This window comes from Homalodisca vitripennis, chromosome 4 (assembly GCF_021130785.1).
Source record: "Homalodisca vitripennis isolate AUS2020 chromosome 4, UT_GWSS_2.1, whole genome shotgun sequence".
Taxonomy (NCBI): domain Eukaryota; kingdom Metazoa; phylum Arthropoda; class Insecta; order Hemiptera; family Cicadellidae; genus Homalodisca; species Homalodisca vitripennis.
Window position 1 is genome coordinate 93,803,527 of NC_060210.1, and position 6,646 is coordinate 93,810,172.

Genomic DNA, 6,646 nt, shown 5'->3' on the forward strand with positions numbered 1-6,646 from the left:
TCAGCATGAGTTAATACTAAACATAAGAATCCTGGGATGTGTACTACTTTGCCCTATTTGAAACACACATACAATATGGTAAAGCTATCTAGGGAGGAACATCTAAAGGGAACCTATAAAGAATTCTGTGCCTCAGATGCAAGCGATGAGGATCCTAAATTGCCTGGGACCAAGAGACACCTGCAGAGGATCTTTTACAGACCTCAGAATTATGACTGTGATATCCCTCTATATCCAGGAACTTAAAATACATGTTGATGGGGAAAAAATTACCTCATGAAATATTCTATTATAATCAGCTTCATTTCTGAGTCCAAAAGAGGATTGAAATTTTAATTATTAACCCTTTCAGGGCCAGGACCAAATGTGAGGTGTTGCCAAATTTTTTCACATATCATATCCCCTTGTGACTAGTCAAAAGTGCCAGGCTAAAATTGACGATTTTGCAGTCTCTTAGATTAAAATTTATAACTTTTCATAAAAATTAGAGAATGACCTAAAAGTTGCACCAAATTACTCGTATAGATATATACTACCAACAAAAAAATATATAGATGTAGTTTTAAGTAATTTAAAATTTAGAAAAAATGATGTTTTAATGGATTACATAACAAATTTTTTATTTTTTTTGTAAATAACTAAAAAAGAAAAAATAATTTTACTGTGGGAAGCTATGTTATTATATTATACATTTAGAAAGGAACAACCATACAAAATTTTGTGTTATTTCTCTCATAAATAAATTTATTATGACACATTTTGTATAAATAGGCATAATTGTACTTCGCAACATTTTATAAATGATAAAGCAACTGACTCTTACACTGCAAGAAACTTAAAATAAATATTCACATTATGGATGTACCGGTAAATAGATGATTGTAGGATCCATAAACAGTTTCAATACAGTTAAAAACACTATTTACCAAGAAATATTTACACAATTTTATTTGAAATTTATTTACACTTTTTCTATTTACAAATATGCTACTTACAATTTCACTCCCGAGAGATCGCAAATTGTCAGTCATTGTAACTACTACACACAATAGCTAAGCAGGTAACTACTAACACTACTAATATTTACAACCACAAAATAAAATAATGAAGAAGAATCCAGCATACAATAATACAATTACACTAAAGTATAAAGAATTTACAACAATAGATCGAGTCAGCTGATAATGTCACGTGACAATTACGAAATAAAAACGCATAGACCTACAAAATAAAAATGATATTCATATTAATTATCTAAAAATATACCAGGGAATAAAAAAAAAACATAAAACTTTAATCATTTGACGTCGTATTTATTTAAGAAAACGACGAATATCAAGGCGGCAATATATTGCCGCCTGGCGCTTTTCGCGTATGTCACTGGTGGCAATATATTGCCGCCTGGCCCGGAAAGGGTTAAATATGACTACTGCCACTCTTACTCTATTACAACTTTCCTAAGAGAACATAATTTTCTCTCTCTTTAATCAATACAATTCTTTAATTTCAATAATTTAACCATTCAAAAGTACATAATTTTCTTTTTGTATTTTAATTAAGATAACAGTGGAACATAGTTACATTACATCAACCCTACACCATCCCTCAATCTTGTGTTACTTACAAGACTAAAATGACTCTTCCACATACAATTTGAAAGGCCTAGCCATAAAGAATATGTAATAAGCTGGTGTCCAGTCAGCTTGGGTTCAGTGAGAAAACACAGGAGTTTGTCCAAGAAGAATTTCAACACCGCTGGTGTTCAGTCAGCTTGGGTTCAGTGGGAAAACACAGGAGGTTTGTCCAAGAAGAATTTCAACACTGCTGGTGTTCAGTCAGCTTGGGTTCAGCGGGAAAACACAGGAGGTTTGTCCAAGAAGAATTTCAACACCGCTAATGTCTAGTCGAACTATTATACCTTATGGAGGAAAATTCAATGGGTGTGACAGCTAGGTTTATAAACTGATTGAATTCAGCCCAAAAGTTGTAGCATGTTGATCCTTCAATTTTGAATTTGGAATAAATAATAAAATTTATTCTGATTACCATGGAAATGATGAAAATAATGTTTTATTGTTAGTTTTTGTGTGTACAATTTTAATTTTTTCCATAAAAATAATGCAATACTTTTAGCTCAAAGCTTATTGGGCAGGTCACGTCACATAAAGCCAGAATTACTGGTGCAGTGTCCAATCGGAAGCCGCTAGGTACATCGCAATAGCATTGGAAACATTTTTACAAGTTATACACACACAGACATAAATCGTTCTCAATTCGCTAAACTCTTTTATGATAAAATAATGAATTTGGTCTCATTTTATTTTAATAGGAGAACAATGACATATAATGGTATTTATGAAATATTGATCTTTAAAAATTGTAAAAATAAAAGTAATTTTTTTATTTTATAAATTTAAATCTCTATAAATACCTAAAACCTTTTTACTCAACAAAACTCGTTATTACATTATAATATATTTTATGGAGGAATACATATGTAAATTTGGTAAAATAATACTACTAATTTATGTATTTATTAGTAAACAAAGGTACAAAACTGACTACCATAAACACAAATGTTATTAGATATAACATTTCAGTATATATTATTAATTTGTTGAACATACTATGAATGTCAATACAATGCTATATACTTGCTATAATACATTTGGTATAAAGTCAGAAAATAAACAACTTTTTCATTCGTCAAAATAAAAATTAAATTAAATTTTTATGAAAAATTTCTTCTTGGTTATAAACTTTTGAAGGAAGGATAAGTAATGATATACATTTGAAGGCAGTGATTTTTATACATTTATTTAAACAAGTAAATAAATACTACAATTGTCAGAAACTGTATAAAATATTACTAACATCATTATAAAAACTACAATAGAAAAAAATACAAATTGACAACAATCCAAATCAGGTAAAATGTTTAGTATGACACTATTGACTTAAGTCCAGACCATAGTCACAATATTATAATTAGGCCAATGAGATTGCAGTTTTCTTTAACGAAAAGAAAAACCTAAATTACTTTGTACAACTAAAGTAAAATATACCATTGTTCACAGATGGTAATATGTTACTAGATTTTGCAGGAATTTTGCAGCAAAAAAAAAAAAAAAAAAAAAAAAAAAAAAAAAAAAAAAAAAAAAAAAAACACACTTTCTACAATACATTTTAAATCATCCACTTAATCTGGTTCACACTCGTGACTTATACATAAAATGTTTTAATTATATCACACAGGAGTCCCCCACTCAACAATAATTTCATGGTGAATAGTTGTTATACTCTCACTATTAATAGGCCCGTAGGAGCGGAGCGGTTCACACGAAAGAGAATTACACAAGCCTAATCACGGCAAATCATGACGATTGGTCCTGTCACGATTTCACACAGGCTACAAAATGCAGACGAAACACAGAGAAAAGCTGTTGACTGTGGAACCCTTTTAGACGGCCAAGACACGTTTTGGTGTTTTACTGTAACTCAAGTTCCCCTTCCCCGCCACATTCAGCAGTAGTATGCTTCGCTGTTTCGTGATTTAAAGCAACACAGAAGAGACTAAAAAGTGTCAAGACCGTTTAGAGTTTATTCCATCTTGAGTTCCAGGTTTCTATCAAATCAGTTTTACCTAATGCTACTACACTCAGAGCTTAAGGAAGATGCCAGAACGTTTTAAAATTATTACCAAATGTCTGAAAAATCATTCAACAAACAAGTGTGGAATATGAACTTGTTTCTTGATTCCACAACAAAAGATAACACTCTACTTCTATTATAAGCTATATACTGCATTATACATAATATAAGCATACAAAATTTAAGTCGCACATTTTTAACAGTTAAAAATGTTAATATCATCAGAACTTAAATGAAACACATCTGTATTCAAGCTGAGTTGAGACGCGAGAACAGGCAACGCCATTAGTGCAAAGTGCTGGGCCACTACAAACGCTCGTAGCATGTTTTGACTCTAAACACTGAAACCGGCCACTCCGTGTGAAAACATGAATGCTCACTGATTTTTTGTAACTCCATAGTCCAACAGACGATCAGTCGATAGACTCAGGCGATAGAGAACGAAAAGCTGAGTTGCGCTTTTTATGGCCCATGTAAGACCTGCCTAAGTAGCGTATTGAATCACATTATGTAGCGGTTCACACGAGCGAGCGTGACCTGGCCAGTCGCAGCCGATTGCAACGTGCAGGCGCGACGATCGCAAACAACCATCCACCACTACAGGATCACAGCCGACAGCGGCGACTTAGTAGGTAAGTGAGAGCATTGGAAGGGTTTAGAGGAGCTGCCAATCGATCGCCGATAGCGGCACCTTGTAATATGAATGCCAGTGTGTTCAACGTAGAACTGTTTGTAGAAGAAATTATGAATAATCCGACCATCTTGGACATTACAATTATTAATGTTTTGTAGCAATAAATATTATAACGTTTATTAATTGTCCGCTAAAATAAATTACATAAATAAAACGTCTTGTGTGAATAAAGAAAGAAGTTTATATTTAAATAATAATCTTACAATAACATTTTATCACACGAATTAGTAACCGAAATTTAGGTGTAATTTGACATGTTCCCCTTAGTAAAATGACCAAATCATAATTAAATGCACTTTTCTTGCCATGCAAAACTACTAACACTGGTGAGAAAATCTACTCATAAAGTACCATAATTATAAAATTAATAATAATAATAAATTGTCAGGTAAACAGATACTCATAAGTATGGGTATATTTTTCTAAGGTGATCTATCTGATTATAAGTGATAAAAACAATCAAATAAAAATAAATAGAAGTTTTGATTTAGTGGTTAGTCTACATATATCATATGTAATATTGCAAATAAAAAAAACGGTAACATATTTACATTACAGTGTACAAAAAGTAGACTAATGTGTATACGTAATTAGGCATCTATGGATTCCTCTCCAACCTAATCCACTGAGATCCACATCCGAGAAACATTTGCACACCCACGAGGTTTACTGATTGACTGTGACAACTAATATAGCCAGTGTGAACAGTTCAATGCTACCCCAAACACTACTATGTCCCCGGGACTGCAACACGCCGCTGTCGTCTGCGATATAGTAGTAGCGGTGGTTAATTACGATCGTCGCTCCTACACGCAGCAGTTGGCCAGGTCTTACTAGCTCAAGTAAACCGCTCCATTTAATCTGGTGTACTAGTAAATGCGCCAAGACCGGTAGCCGCGAGTCTTTGCGATTATGCATGCATGATTCTCGTTCATGGATGAACCAAGCCTTACAAAAGAGTATGTTGATTCATTTAATTGCAAGTTGTAGAGATTTTCACAGTTAGTACATTAAATTCACGGCTTTTTCCCGGTTTCACGGTTTTCATGGTTGAGTGGGGACCCTGGCTCACAATTTAAAACTTAAAAACATATGTTTTATAGCCAAGGCCATCACAATATTTATAACTAACACTTGTGTCAAGCGTCAATAAGGGTTAATGAGAATATTTTCAGCAGAAATATTAGGAATATTTTCACTATTGACTATGAGAAAGTACAAGTATTCACAATACTGGAACGTCACAATAAATTCATTCAAGCCCTACAAGTGAGACATATTCGACAAACTATCTCACATAAGACATCTACTTGCTCACATGATCATCTTTTTTTTTATTAACCTAGGTTATGTGTGCTTTTAAATCATTAGCCCTAAGCAACCGAGATGTAAGGCCTTATTCTGACACAAAAATAAAAGGAAAAACAATTTTATTTACTTGAAGACTGTTTCTGAGAAAGTCAGTATCAGAGAGACCAGTTATACCCAATACTTAGCCACTTTTCTGATATACCAACGACTGAATGAAAAAAATTCTATTCACAACCCAAGTGTCTATAACAATAATACACATGTAATTATCTCTTACGGATCATACCAGCCTTCACGACATCCTTGATCACTATCCAACAAACTTCATGTTTCAAAATTCAACCAACATCACATATATTTGCAACCACTGTGTTTCATACAATACTAAACTTCTGACTGACAGTCGTAAAAACTTTGGTGGCAAGCAGTTTTTTTGGCATCATACACATTTTTTTAATTTTTTATTTATAAGAAATACTGTTTTCTCTCAGACATACAAATATGCATACTTACATCAAATGCAAACATTAAAAGAATACATAGGTTTAATATATCAATGCAACAACAACTCTTTTAACTGCCTCTCAAAGCACATTCAATCCTCAACGAATCTGGCAGAGAGTTGAAGAGCCTAGAACCACTGTCAACTTACTGACTCTCATAGAAAAAAATTTAAAGGCAGTCTTGGGTCAGCCAGACAGAAGTGACTACTTCTTACAAAGAGCTGAGAATATATCTTGAAAAAATATGTTTGATAATATTATTAAATGGTTATTTCTTATATGATAAAATAATATGAGACACTCAATTCTTTAACCCTTTGAGTGCCATAGCATCGCTAATTTTGACGTTTCGTATTCCGATAATATTTTTTATAGTACAAAATTATTTTGGCCGAATAACCAGACAGCTGTATTCAATAGGTTCCAAACTATCGATAAATACAAGTTTTATGTTGTTTCTCTACTATCTGTGAAACTTATGTTGTTA